Here is a 14,664-nt window from a genome sequence, read left to right as displayed (position 1 = left end):
AGTGAGCAACCAGGTGGAGAAAGAAGGCTCCATAATACAATGAAGGGCCCCCCGAAAAAACTTTAAAAGAACATTCAACCCATTGGAATGTATGATACACCATGACCAAATGATGGACCACTAGCCAACCGACTCCTGAAGAAACTGGTGAATTTAAAGGAGGTGCCAGAAACTGGACCACAGTCATGGCCTGCCTTATTTCCTTCAATACTCCAGAGGGGTGCAAAGTTGAGAGGATTTGGGGGAACTCTAAGCGGAGCCTAGATCCAGCTGCCTGAGCCTTCTGCATGGGTGTAAATGCAGATGCTTGGCAGCTACCTGAAGTTGCCCAGTGGTGCCCTGGGCCTGGCAGAGAGAGCATTCCCGGAGCCCAGAGCCCATTGGCTCCCGTCCTTGGCCAGGCTCTGACCCCACAACCAGCTCTGGAATCCTAGGGAATGGTTTGTTTCCTAGGAGGCCAGGTGAGTTGCTTGAAAGGATCTCTGGCTAAGCTGAAAGCCCAGTCAGTTGGAGCAGTTAGAAGCCAGAAAGCAGCCATTCTTCTGTTCTTGTCTTGAAAGCTGTTCAGATGGATTGACTGACTTTATGGACATCTTTGGTTTTCTACTCCCATAGCACAATGTGCCGCTGGTTGCGCAGAAGGTAAAGTCATGGGAAAGAGGTGTTAATGCAGAATTGGCCTCCACAGTCACTTACGGACTCACTGTTAAAACTGTGTTCATGGTAGATAATCATAGTTGGCTGTAAGTGATCGCCAAAGAAGGAGGAGGTCAGGAACACTGTTGTCATGGCTCCTATGGGAGAAGTTTCCATTGTTATATTGAAGACTGTTTTGTGCCGACAGGCCTATTCAGTTGTTTAATTCTCCCCTTTTTGATGAACTAGTCATTCTTATGAGTATCATATTTCTTAACAATATTCTATATTTTATTGTGTTTGCATATTTTGCTGTGTATCACCTTGATATTTTATGTGAGTATATAGACTTTTATAAATGAATGAATGAATATTAGCTGACTTTTCCGATCCTAGAATCATGCTTTTTACTTTGCTGTTGGGAAGCACAGACCCTCCAAGTGTTCCTATTTTCCAGGGACATCCCTGATTTAGAGAAGCCATCCCAGTTTCTGATTTGATCCCGGAATGACCCATTTTTCCTTAGGATGTCCCTTATTTTCATTGGAGAAATGTTGGAGGGTATGGAGTTATCTGACCCCTGAGCCATCTGAAGGCAATCCTGTAGAGGGAAGGTTTTTTTTAATGTTTAATGTTTTTATGTATGTTGGAAGAAGCCCAGGGTGGCTGGGGCAACCCAGTAAGATGTGTGGGATATAAATAGTAAAATTATCATTATGGAATGGGACGTCCCTATTTTCAATGATGTTGGAGGGTATGGGAACATAGGAATCTGACTACATTATTTGCTGGTATAAGCTGCAGCCATTATAGCTGGAACATATGACTGCAACCTCTCTGTTCACTCTAAAATAGCTAATCTACCATAAAAACAGTTGCTTGATTTGCTTTTTATATAATGGAAGCCGAGCACTGGTATTTTGTTTAGTAACATTTTCCTCTGCCTAGAGCTAATTGCTTTAATTTTAGCCACAATACAGTCTGGTGGATTATTATATAATTGTGAGTAGGAGTTGTTGCTCGTTAACTAGGGCAAATGAGTGAAGACTGGGCTGAGGCTGACCCATGGGAATTAGTGATCCACTCAGTTAAGCCCAAGGTGAATTCCAGCCATCCAGCTAATTGACAGAACTAGGAAGTTGCAGGTTGAAAAAGCGTTTCAGAGGAACCACTCTTACCAAAATACATATCTGCCAAAGCAAAACTTTCGTTGGGAATGCACCGTGCATGAAGAAAACCCAAATACGGAACAAAGTAACAGAAATTTTGCTCCCTGAGTAAGACAAATTCTGCAGCCTGAATAAATTGTGCATATATGTGTGTGAGAGAGCTTGTTCTGCATTAATAATAATAATAGTAATAATAATAATAAATTTTATTTATTCCTCGGCTCAGGGCGGCTAACACAAGTAAAATTACAGTAAAATCATAATAGGAAAAAACCAATTTAAAATACAGGTTATAATGCAATTTAAAATGCAGCCTCATTTCAAAAGTAGCCCATAGATCAAACCATAAGGCGAGGGAAACATAAGGGCCAGACTGAGTCCAAAGCAAAGGCCAGGCAGAATAGCTCTGTCTTGCAGGCCCTGCGGAAAGATGTCAAGTCCCGCAGGGCCCTAGTCTGTTGTGACAAAGCATTCCACCAAGTCGGGGCCAGTGCTGAAAAGGCCCTAGCCCTAGTTGAGACCAATCTGATTTTGCTGCCGCTAGCCACTGAGGGAGGGATGAAGCTATGCAGACTACAAGTCACATTCTCCTTCCCAGCTGCCACTACTTGTCGTGCAGCGGTAAATTAATCAAAGCAGAGTCTTCTTCATAAACAGAATAAAACTTTTACTTGAGAAAATAAAGTTGTTCATAAACAGCATAGTTAAAGAGCATACACAGAGTGCTCATGGCAGCAGTGGCATAGCGTGGGTTGTCAGCACCCGGGACAAGGCAAGTAATTTGCACCCCCTAACAGGTAGGGGCAGAGAGCTGTGAGTGCGAGCGCGCGCCCCCCAGATGTTGCGGCCGCCCCCCCCCTACACCCCCCACGCTATGCCACTGCATGGCAGCTATCTGACTCTTCACAGAGGCACAATCTTAGTTACTGATTTACTAGAGTCCTGGAGCCACTGTGTCTGCAACAACACAACACACACACTGGCTGAGACACACACACTGAGGCCCACAGAGAGGCTGGCTGCTTTTATAGGGAGTCACAAGTCACAGTGACTTAACAGTTTGCTGTCCACAGTTAGCAGGTTTGAATGATTTTGTAGGCCTTGTAGGCCTTACTGCTTCTGCTCTCAAGAACCTTTGTCTCATGACACTATTCACATCACTGCTTAGGTATGAAGTGCCTAGGTGGCCTTTGGCAAGTCACCAGTTCTCAGTCTCTCTTGCGGGTCCAGGCATTGTGCTCTCTAGTCCCCAAGCTGCAGACAAATAAAGGACTGGTTTGGATTGAAACAAACTTTATTGAATGCAGATGAAAGAGGTTTGGCTTGGGCATGGGGCAATCAATACTTCTGGCCCGCCCACTGGAAGCAACACTTAGGCCAATCCGGGCGGGGGTGTTCCTAATACTTGGGGACGAGGGTGGCGCTGTGGTCTAAACCACCGAGCCTCTTGGGCTCGCCGATCCAAAAGTTTGAATGCCAGTGGCTGGGTGAGCTCCCGTTGCTCTGTCCATAGCTGTCAATTTTCAGATTTGAAAATAAGGGATCAGCAGCCCTGAAAATAAGGGAGCAGCAGCCTCACCTGTACCGGGGACAGTCTAAGGGGTATATAACAATGCTGGAAGCAGCGGGAAACGGTGCTGGAATAAGGGAATTTCCTGCCAAAAAAAGGGAAGGTTGACAGCTATGGCTCTGCCCCAGCTCCTGCCAACCTAGCAGTTCGAAAGCACACCAGTGCAAGTAGATAAATAGGTACTGCTGTGGCGGGAAAGTAAACAGTGTTTCCATGCGCTCTGGTTTCTGTTATGGTGTTCCATTGTGCCAGAAGCGGTTTAGTCATGCTGTCCGCATGCTCCGGAAAGCTGTCTGTGGACAAACGCCGGCTCCCTCGGCCTGAAAGCGAGTTGAGTGCCACACCCCATAGTCGCCTTTGACTGGACTTAAACATCCAGGGGTCCTTTACCTTTTCCCTTTTCCTAAGACTTACATCAAATAGGGTGACCACCGCAGGGACCGCTGTCTGGGGGACTGCCTTCAGCCCTGGCCCCGCCTGAACACACGAACATGACCACTCCCCACCCCCCGGTCCCTTTAGCGGGATACTCCAGCATTTGGAGGAGCAGGCAGAGACTACAACCTCCCCTCCATCCAAAACAAAGGATTGCCCCAATGCCCAACCCAGTTGTGACAATTGCTAAGAGGTAGGTGTTGTAAACAAAATCTGCCCTTTTTCCCTTATGGGGTATCCAAGAGCCGATATAGATTCCTTACATGGGTTCCCTATTGGTAGGAGAAAATAACAGAGGCCAACCAGAGAATATTGAGAAGCAAAGCAGCTAGTAAGCCTGATCTTTATTGAACTGTTGCAACAGGGTGCTCCCCTCACACGCAGGAAAGGAGGAGGACCCAGAACCAAGGTGTGTCTGCCCTTATATAGACATTTTAAATTCCCTGCCCTGGAGCTCAAAACCACTCCTCCATACATAATACATACATCACAGAAGGGGTGTAACCCAAGACCACCCCCCACCTACAAACATCATACTACATCACAGAAAAGGTGGTCTACAACAGAAATTTGAATGTTGTTGTTTTTCCTGTCTGCCATGTTATCTGATAATGCCTTATCTGATTGCCTTTCCTGGTAGTCTGTCGCCCTTTGAAATGGTGATTACTAAACTCCTGTAACAAGAAAGGTTTTTTTTACCTCCTCCCTCCTTGCAGAGAAACATTGGTTTCAGGACTGTGTTCCTGTGCTGCTCCAGACATGTTGTTTGCTTGGTACATTTTACCCAGGAGGAAGGCCTCTGGTTTCTTGGGGAAGGTATACTTAAATACCTTTTTTAACTCATTATAAATCATTTCCCAGAAAGCCTTCACTCTCGGGCACGTCCACCAGAGGTGAAAGAATGTTCCTTCAGCCTCCCTACATTTCCAGCATTTATTATCTGACAAATGGTATATCTTTGCAAGTTTGACTGGGGTCATGTACCACCTACCGTATTTTTCGCACCATTGGACGCACCGGACAATAGGACGCACTTTGTTTTAGAGGGGGGAGAACAAGGGAAAAAAATCTCCCCCTCTCTGCCCAGCGCCCCTTCAGTGAAGCGGCAGGAGGCGCTGCACAGAGAGGGGGAGAACTTTCCCCCTCTTCTTTTCCCATTCTAAAACAAGGTGCCGTTTAAGGTGCGTTCAGGTGGCTACCTTGGAAGCCTGGAGAGCGAGAGGGGGGGTCGGTGTGCACTGACCCCTCTCGCTCTCCAGGCTTCAGGTTCCTTTCGACCTGCTCTTTGGGGCTGGCGGGGGGAAGCCCACCACCAGCCCCAAAGAGCAGGTCAGGGAGCAGCGGAAAGGCACAGCGGAGAGGCTCCTGCCATAGCTGCGTGTCACTTCTCCAGCTGGGAGAGGGTCGCGGGAGGCTGCTTTAGCCCCGCGCGCGCTCTCCCGGCTGGGGAGATGACGCGCTGCTATAGAGGCTCCTGCTATAGCTGCGTGTCACCTCTCCAGCTGGGAGAGGGTCGCGGGAGGCTGCTTTAGCCCCGCGCGCGCTCTCTCGGCTGGGGAGATGACGCGCTGCTATAGAGGCTCCTGCTATAGCTGCGTGTCACTTCTCCAGCTGGGAGAGGGTCGCGGGAGGCTGCTTTAGCCCCGCGCGCGCTCTCCCGGCTGGAGAGGTGACACGCAGCTATAGCAGGAGCCTCTATAGCAGCGCGTCATCTCCCCAGCCGGGAGAGCGCGCGCGGGGCTAAAGCAGCCTCCCGCGACCCTCTCCCAGCTGGAGAGGTGACACGCAGCTATAGCAGGAGCCTCTATAGCAGCGCGTCATCTCCCCAGCCGGGAGAGCGCGCGCGGGGCTAAAGCAGCCTCCCGCGACCCTCTCCCAGCTGGAGAGGTGACACGCAGCTATGGCAGGAGCCTCTATAGCAGCGCGTCATCTCCCCAGCCGGGAGAGCGCGCGCGGGGCTAAAGCAGCCTCCCGCGACCCTCTCCCAGCTGGAGAGGTGACACGCAGCTATGGCAGGAGCCTCTATAGCAGCGCGTCATCTCCCCAGCCGGGAGAGCGTGCGCGGGGCTAAAGCAGCCTCCCGCGACCCTCTCCCAGCTGGAGAGGTGACACGCAGCTATGGCAGGAGCCTCTATAGCAGCGCGTCACCTCCCCAGCCAGGAGAGGGTCGCAGGTGCTTCTTTAGCCCCGCGTGCGCTCTCCCGGCTGGAGAGGTGACGTGGGGCTGTAGAGGCTCCTGCCATAGCCGCGCTTCACCTCTCCAGCCGGGAGAGGGTCGCGGGGCTACGGCGCCTTCGCTCCATAGGACGCACACACATTTCCCCTTCATTTTTGAAGGAGAAAAAGTGCGTCCTATAGAGCGAAAAATACGGTATATATCATTTTCATAACATTTTCTTTCAAAGCATTACATGCAGTGAATTTCAAACCGGTGGTCCATAACCTTTCCCAGTCATCAAACATAATGTTGTACCCAATGTCCTGAGCCCACTTTATCATGGCTGATTTGACTAACTCGTCTTGAGTATTCCATTTAAGCAGCAAGTTATACATTCTTGAAAGCACTTTTGTCTTTGGTTCAAGTAGTTCTGTCTCTAATTTCGATTTCTCCACCTGGAAGCCTATTTTTTTGTCCTTTTTGAAAACCTCTTGGATTTGGGCGTAGTGTAACCAGTCATGCACCTTGTTTTTTAATTTGTCTAAGCTCTGCAACCTCCAATTCTCTCCAATCTTTTCTATAATCTCACAATACTTTGCCCAACCAACCTCCATGTTTGGTCTTTTTCGGGCCTTTGCCTCTACTGGTGAAAGCCACCTCGGAGTCTTGTTTTCTAGTAAGTCTTTATATTTAGTCCAAACTATGAACACAGCTTTCCTGACAATGTGGTTTTTAAACAGCTTGTGAACCTTTACCTTGTCGTACCATAAATATGCAAGCCATCCAAAAGCATTATTAAACCCTTCCAGATCTAGGACATCCGTGTTTTCTAGTAAGAACCAATCTTTCATCCAGCAGAAAGATGCAGCTTCATAGTATAACCTTAAATCCGGCAGGGCAAATCCCCCTCTTTCTTTCGCATCTGTTAGTATTTTAAATTTTATCCTGGGCTTTTTGCCCTGCCAGATAAACTTCGAAATATCTTTCTGCCATTTTCCAAAACATTCCACTCTGTCCACAATCTGTAGGGTTTGAAACAAAAATAACATCCTTGGCAATACATTCATCTTAACAGCTGCAATTCTTCCCAACAAGGAAAGTTTCAATCTTGACCAAATTTCTAAATCCCTTTTGATTTCAGACCAACATTTTTCATAATTGTCTTTAAATAAATTCAGATTTTTAACAGACAAATTGACCCCCAGGTATTTTACTTTTTTTACCACAGTTAATTCTGTCTCCTTCTGAAACTCAACTATTTCTGAAGATGTCAAATTTTTTCCCAACACCTTAGTCTTATGTTTATTCAATTTAAAACCAGCCACTCGACCAAACTCATTTATTAATTCTAAAGCTCTTCTAGTACTGGATTCTGGCTCTCGTAATGTTAGTACCAAATCATCTGCAAAGGCCTTTAATTTATATTGTTTTTCTCCGACCTGTATTCCTTGTACCAACTGGTCCTTCCTAATCAAATTCAGTAACACCTCCAGGACTGATATGAATAACAGGGGGGATAAGGGGCACCCCTGCCGTGTCCCTTTTTCAATTTTGAACTCTTCTGTCACCACATTGTTCACTATCAATTTAGCCTTTTGTTCTGAATAGATTGCTTCTATGCTATTTTGGAATGCCCGTCCCACTCCCATCCCTTCCAAATTTTTCTTCATAAACTTCCAGGAAATGTTGTCAAAGGCCTTCTCCGCGTCTATAAAAATTAACACTGCTTTTGTATTCAATTTTTCCTGCAATAGTTCCAGAACATCTATAATGTTCCTAGTATTGTCTGACAAATGTCTGCCTGGGAGAAAGCCTGCCTGGTCCTTATGAATTACATCATTTAAGACCTTTTTAAGCCTGTTTGCCAAAATGTTAGCAAAAATTTTGTAATCCACATTTAGGAGTGAGATGAGACGGTAATTCTTAAGTTGAGTCTTTTCAGATTCCAATTTTGGTATCAATGTGATGAAAGTTTCTTTCCACAATTCCGGTGCCCCCTTCCCCTCCATAATCTGGTTGCATACCTCCAATAATGGTTGAGTCAAATAGTCCTTTAATGTCTTATAATACTTGGAGGTAAGTCCGTCTGGACCCGGAGATTTTCCTAGTTGCATATTCTGAATGGCACTTTCAATTTCCTGTGTTGTTATTCTGTGATTCAGGGTTGTTTGTTTCTCTTGGGATAATTTTTGTAATCCATTTAGATCTATAAATTGGTTTATCTCCATCTCTTCCTGAGGCCCTTGTTTGAACAATTTTTTAAAATATATCAGGAAACACTTTCTAATTTCTTCTGGTTTCTGAATACTTTCCCCTTCAACCTCCAGATTGGTGACAAAGTTCAATTTTTGTCTCTTTTTCAACTGCCATGCTAGCAGTTTTCCACACTTATTTGCTGATTCAAATGATTTTTGTCTCATTTGTTTAATTTTCCATTCTACTTCTTGATTTATCAATTTCGAATATTGAGCTTGGTAAAATTTAATTTCTCTTAATACTTCTTTTGACTTTGGGTTAAGTCTCAACCTCTTTTCACCATCTCTTATCTTCTCTAATATCTTATCTTTTTTCCCATTCCAGAGTTTTTTCTTTATTGAATTCTGTTGAATCAGAAACCCTCTCATAACCGCTTTACTCGCGTCCCAGATTGTTCTCTTTTCCACCGAGGTGTTCAAATTTAATTCAAAATAATCTTTCAGGGTTTTTTGGGCCTTCTTCACTATCTCCTGATCTCTAAATAAAGTGTCATTCATTCTCCATCTGAAAGATCCAGTTGGCATAAGTCTTAGTTCCATTTTTAAAGCGTTGTGGTCGGAGCAGGTTTTAGGGCAGATTTCTACTTTTTTTGTTTTAGGAGCCAGTCCTCTAGATATCCAAATTTGGTCGATTCTTGTCCAGGATAGATGTGCCTCAGAAAAGAATGTTCCTTCTTTACCTAGTGGGTTCTTTGTCCTCCATATGTTGATCAAGTCCATGTTGTCAGTTAATTCAAAATAGGTCTTAGGTAACCTACCATCATTAGTCAGGTTTTGGTGTTGTGACTTGTCCATGTAGGTGGAGACCACCCCATTCATGTCTCCCATCACAATGATGTTGGTATAGTCAATATAGTCCAGCATTGTCTCATGCAGCTTTTTGTAGAATTCTGATTTCCCCTCATTAGGTGCATATATTCCTACTATCAAAAATTTTTCTCCTTGTGTTTGTATTTCAATTGCTAAAATTCTTCCTTGTTCATCTTTAAACAATAACTTTGGTGATAGGTTTTCTTTTGCATAGATCACTACTCCTCTTTTCTTAACTTTGTCTGAAATAAATTCTTGGCCTAGTCTTTTGTTGATTAAAACTCTCCTATGAAGCCTAGTCACGTGTGTTTCTTGCAAACATATAATGTCCAATTGTTCTTTTTTCAATATGTGGAAAAAAATTTTCCTTTTCTCAGGGGAATTTGCTCCATGAATATTCCAACTAAGTAGCTGCAGAGACATCCTGGATCAATCTGTCAGTCCAATTGGGATGGATCTCCCTTTTCGTCCAAATCTGGAGGTGGAACAGGTGTTGAGCCAGAAGGAGGTGGTGGCCAAGCTCCTGCCACTCCTTTCCGAAGGTCCTCCCCGTAATCGTTCAGGAATTTTTCTTGATCTTCTGTGCTTCTAATTTTTACCCTTTTCCCTTTGAAGTTGAAAGATAGTCCTTGGGGGAATTCCCACCTATAGGGAATTGAGTTGTTTCTCAACAATGCAGCGAGGTCTTTAAATGTAGTTCTCAGGTCCAAAAGTTGTTTTGGTATATCTCTGTAGATTTCTGCTGTCTTCCCCTGAATCACCAGTGAGTTTTTAAAATGTAGGCTAAGTATGTTATCTCTTTCTTGCCTAGATCTCAAAATGATCAGGCAATCTCTCGGTTTATCCTTCCTCGCCACTCTTCCCAATCTGAATGCGGTGACTATTTTAAAATCCTTGTCTTCTGCTAGGTTCCAAGATTTTGAAATTTCTGCTGTCAAGAAGCCAATCAAATCTTCTTTTTCAGATTCTGGTATATTTCTCAGCCTCAGATTGCTCTCCCTATTTTTCAGTTCCTGCATGGACAGAAAAGCTTGCTGTTCATTGATCTGTCTACTCAGTGGCCTTACTTCCCCTCTTACTTCCTCAATCTTCTTATTGGCCTGTTCCACTTTTAATCTTACTTCTTCGACCAGTTTCCGATTTTCTGCTGTTACAGTTTGAAAATTCCCTATCGCCTGTGTATTTTGGTTAACTTGGTCTGTCAATTTGTTAATAGTAGCCGTTACTTGTTCAAATCTAGCCGCCTGTTCATCAGCTTTCTTATTTAAAGTTGCCAGCTGCTCCAGTATTTCTTTAGAAACTGGATCCAGTCCTCCTGAAGCCATATCCCCTGGAGCTGGCTGTTTAACTTCTTCCTCCTGAAGGCCTGTAACGATTGGAACAGATGATCTACGTGGCTGCACAGTTAAAGTTGATTGCAACAGTTCAGTCTGTTTTGCTTTTTTGGCAGCCCTTGTTTTTGCTGCGCCACTCATTCCACAGCTGTCCGTGCCTCAAGGTCAAATTGTAAATCCCATGGGAAAGCAGTCCAAGACAAAAACATCCAAGCAGAAGATTTGCAAAACAACCAGCAGTTCTCAGAGACTAGATAATCCACAATCCTGTAGGGGGAGCTCCCCAAGAGTTAGAAAGCAGGGAAAAAGGCAAAAAGTTTCCACCATTAAATTCCTCAAAGAAAATACAACAAAAGGAATAAAGGAGAGAACCTTTCAAATTCACTTTAAACTTGCAGTGCTTTGTCCAAGCCAGATGGTAGTTTTTAACAATAGTGCATGCAACAGTTCCTTATTGTATCTCACCACTTTGCCCAAATGTATCATTTAACTTTGAAAACAGTTACCACAATTTGATGGATCTTTTGTATCCAAGCAGTTCGGGAGCAGGGAGCTAAATTCACAAAACTTTATAATCCACCAGAAAGAGGAGAAACCTCAATCCACAATCAGTCCATGCATAACATAAATTTTTCCTTTCAGCCAAGTCCAAATTTGCAAAGTAAATTCCTTCTTCTTTTAAAGAGCCCCTCTCCACACTTCAGTTTTAAAAGTCTTTGCTTAGAACTTTAAGCAGAGCCGAAAGACGGACTTCCTTTTAACGTCTCCCGCTTTCAGCCGAATTTCTCAATTTAACGTTCAGGAATCTTGTGTTTCTTACTCACGAGTTGTTGTTTGCAGCCAAATTCAAAGAAGAAAGGTCAGCGCTCATCAGCAGCAGCCGCGCGGCTTCACTTCCGCGGAAAGAGCGATGAACTCACAGCACCGCTACCCCTTTCACGTTCCGGAGCCCCTTACGGGGTCCCTTCTGCATTTCCGAGGTCGCTCCTGGTGCCCGCCGAGTCCCACGTCCACGGGCTCACTCTACCTGTGGTTTATCTTAACGGGTCTCCGCTCTGCCGCAGCGGACGACCCTTTTCCGCGGAGCCCCTCTTCACAGCGCGAAGAGGACCGCCATTGCTGTTTTGCGCCGCCTCCGGAAGTCCTTAACCATCGGTTTGAACCGGGGGGGGGGGGGACCCAACGAGGGAAAAGTAGGTAGGGCCCCAGGTGATGGCTGCTGAAATGGCCAGGGAGCGGACCCAAGGGAAGCCTTCCTTCTCCATCTGCTCTGTGCCCCGGCCTCAGCCCTTATCCTAATCTGCATCCCCAATTGCCAATCCAGAATACAGGCTAGGATCCGGCTTCTGATAAGTGATGTGGGCTTACATCCTGTCCCTATCTGGATGGGGCTCCGATGCCACGATTCCCTCGTCGGGGCCTTGGAGGAGTCTCTGCCGTTCCACAACACTGCTGTATCTTAAAGGCTTAGCGGACTTCTCTGGTCTACAAAATGGGAACAATGGTAAAGGGACCCCTGACCATTAGGTCCATTCGTGACCGACTCTGGGGTTGCGGCGCTCATCTCGCTTTATTGGCCGAGGGAGCCGGCGTACAGCTTCCGGGTCATGTGGCCAGCATGACTAAGCCACTTCTGACGAACCAGAGCAGTGCACGGAAACGCCGTTTACCTTCCTGCGGGAGCAGTACCTATTTATCTACTTGCACTTTGACGTGCTTTTGAACTGCTAGGTTGGCAGGAGCAGGGACCGAGCAACGGGAGCTCACCCTGTCACAGGGATTTGAAACGCTGACCTTCTTATTGGCAAGCCCTAGGCTCAGTGGTTTAACCCACAGCGCCACCCATGTCCTGGGAACAACAGTAATCTTCCACAAAAGGCTTGTGAAGATGAATGAAGTCAACAGTCTAAAAGCACATAATGGATAATGAGGTTGATACTAACCTGAAGCAAATAAGAAAGAGCCAGGACACCAGAAGAAGAACTTGAAAAATCCCTGGATTTTCATATTGTTTTGCTACTTTTGATGGCGTGAAAGGCATCCGAGAAAAATTTACTCCATTCGGATATCCTTCCTGGAGTTATCTGGTGAATGAAGCTACAGCTATAGAAGGTTCCCATCAATTCTTATGATGATATTGTGGGTTTTATATGCTTTTTTTAAAAAAAGATATAATTTCAGAAAGAGAATAGTGGGGGGTATTTGGGTAGTGGTAATGTATGAATTCTGTATAACATTGTATGCTTTGCATTCATTATATATTCTAACTATGTATAGTTTTAACTACTTCAAAGACATAAGACTCCAATCTTAGGCAAACCTTTCTGTAGGGTTGCCATATTTCAAAAAGTAAAAACCAAGACACTCCGAAAGTGTCCTTTTTTTTTAGGAAGACCCCAAAATTTTTGAGCTTTTTCTTTTAAATGAAAGTGTTTTTTCGGTTTACTTGCCAAAGGTCCAGGCCTTCCATTAATTCCCCCGGACGTCACTTGCGTATTTGAAATCCCAGTAGTGTCCAGGAAATCCAGGACATATGGCAGCCCTCTTTTCTAGAAATCAGGGTTGGACTAGATGACCCTCAGGATCCCTTCCAGCTCTACATTTCTATGATTCTAACACTTCTTTATTCTCCCAGGGCCAAAATAAATGATTTTAATGTTGAAGCACTGTTAAGAGTCTATGTAGTTTTTAGTTATTCTAGTAATTTTTATGCTGCAGTATGTTGTTTTGTGATAATAAGAAGTACAATAGCCAATACCACTCATATTCGCTCGTGTAATTTCCATTTCTTTTCCTCAGAGGAACACGTGCCTTGCAGCAATTTCCACGGCACTCCAAAGACTAGAATTTGCATTTCCTTCTCCAAACAGTATCTTGGAACTGCAGTTCAAGGTTTTTCTAGTCCATGAGGAGGAAAGAGAAGCTAGTTATACTACATTGGTTATGATGTTTTATTTATGATCTGTACTTTGTGTTTTTTATAGCTTCTTATATGTTGCTTTGGACTTCCTTGGGAGAAAGTGATCTAGAAACGTAACCAATAAATAATAAGGGTTGTATCCCACGTCAGGCATACTTAAGAGTAGACCCATTGAAATTAATTGGCAAGAAAAAGTAGGGTCTCCTAGTTTCCATGGTTCTACTCTTAGTAGAACCATGGAAACTAATCAGCCCTGAGTGCTCACTGGAAGGACAGATCCTAAAGCTGAGGCTTCAATATTTTGGCCACCTCATGAGAAGAGAAGACTCCCTGGAAAAGACCGTGACGTTGGGGAAGATGGAGGGCACAAGGAGAAGGGGACGACAGAGGACGAGATGGTTGGACAGTGTTCTCGAAGCTACCAGCATGAGTTTGACCAAACTGCGGGAGGCAGTGGAAGACAGGAGTGCCTGGCGTGCTCTGGTCCAGGGGGTCACGAAGAGTCGGACACGACTAAACGACTAAACAACAACACTCTTAGTAGAACTTAGCTGGCTACAACCCTAAACAATTTAAACCACATCCAAACCACTTTAACAGGCATGACCTCCCTCAAAGAATCATGGGAGTTGCAGTTGACCCCTCACAGAACTACAATTCCCTTGATTTTTTTGGGAAAGAAGTGTGCTTTAAATGTATGGTGGGTGTGACTGTAGTTAATAGTTATCTACTCTAAGGCAGGTTTTACTTCCAGCTTCAGTTCCCCATTTATGTTCTGGGACAGGGCCAAGCCCTCGCAAAATTCCTCACATCCTGTCTGCCATGCAGAACACTTCCATATACTTACTTGCACAACTGGAAAATTTGCTCACATCATTTCAATAGTCCGGAAGCTTTGGGATGTAAGCACAGTAAGAAGCATCCCAGTGCATCTAGGGATGGTGTTGTCATGACAACCAGGCATTTTACTCTTTCCCCTTTGCATTATTCAGGCACCAGAGCACTTAAAGTGTTGATTCTTTCCCCTCCATTTCCTCCATCTTAATATTGACTGACTCTTAACTCTTTGAAAAAGGCAGGTAAACTAGGGACAGCTACCACAGATTATTCTGCTGCATATTTACTGCGCTGGCAAAAAAACATCAGGGAGAATGGATCGGAGACCACAGCGGTGATGTGAGCTGTGCTATCTTACTGAATATATACATGAATCTGAACATTTATACTTTTCTGCCATATACCTCTACATGCTGTTTGAACTTAAAGGCCTGTGATCTTCTGATCTGGCTGTCCTGACTCCAACCACAAAACAGACGCCTCTCATTTTTTTTCTGTCAGGATGCAAAACTTGGGAGTGCATGTTCAGCACACAAAATC

General features: G+C 44.8%; 1 long non-coding RNA gene across 1 annotated transcript; it reads left to right on the top strand.

Annotated features, from left to right (window-relative positions):
- The first annotated feature begins 339 nt into the window (after nucleotides 1–339).
- On the top strand, nucleotides 340–13,325 carry LOC309518621. Its single transcript, XR_014213564.1, has 2 exons — nucleotides 340–642; nucleotides 13,167–13,325. It is a non-coding gene; the product is annotated as an uncharacterized lncRNA (long non-coding RNA).
- The last annotated feature ends 1,339 nt before the right edge of the window (nucleotides 13,326–14,664 follow it).

Source organism: Podarcis vaucheri, assembly GCF_965113315.1.
Source record: "Podarcis vaucheri genome assembly, chromosome: 14".
Taxonomy (NCBI): domain Eukaryota; kingdom Metazoa; phylum Chordata; class Lepidosauria; order Squamata; family Lacertidae; genus Podarcis; species Podarcis vaucheri.
This window is presented reverse-complemented; position numbering and strand designations above follow the sequence as displayed.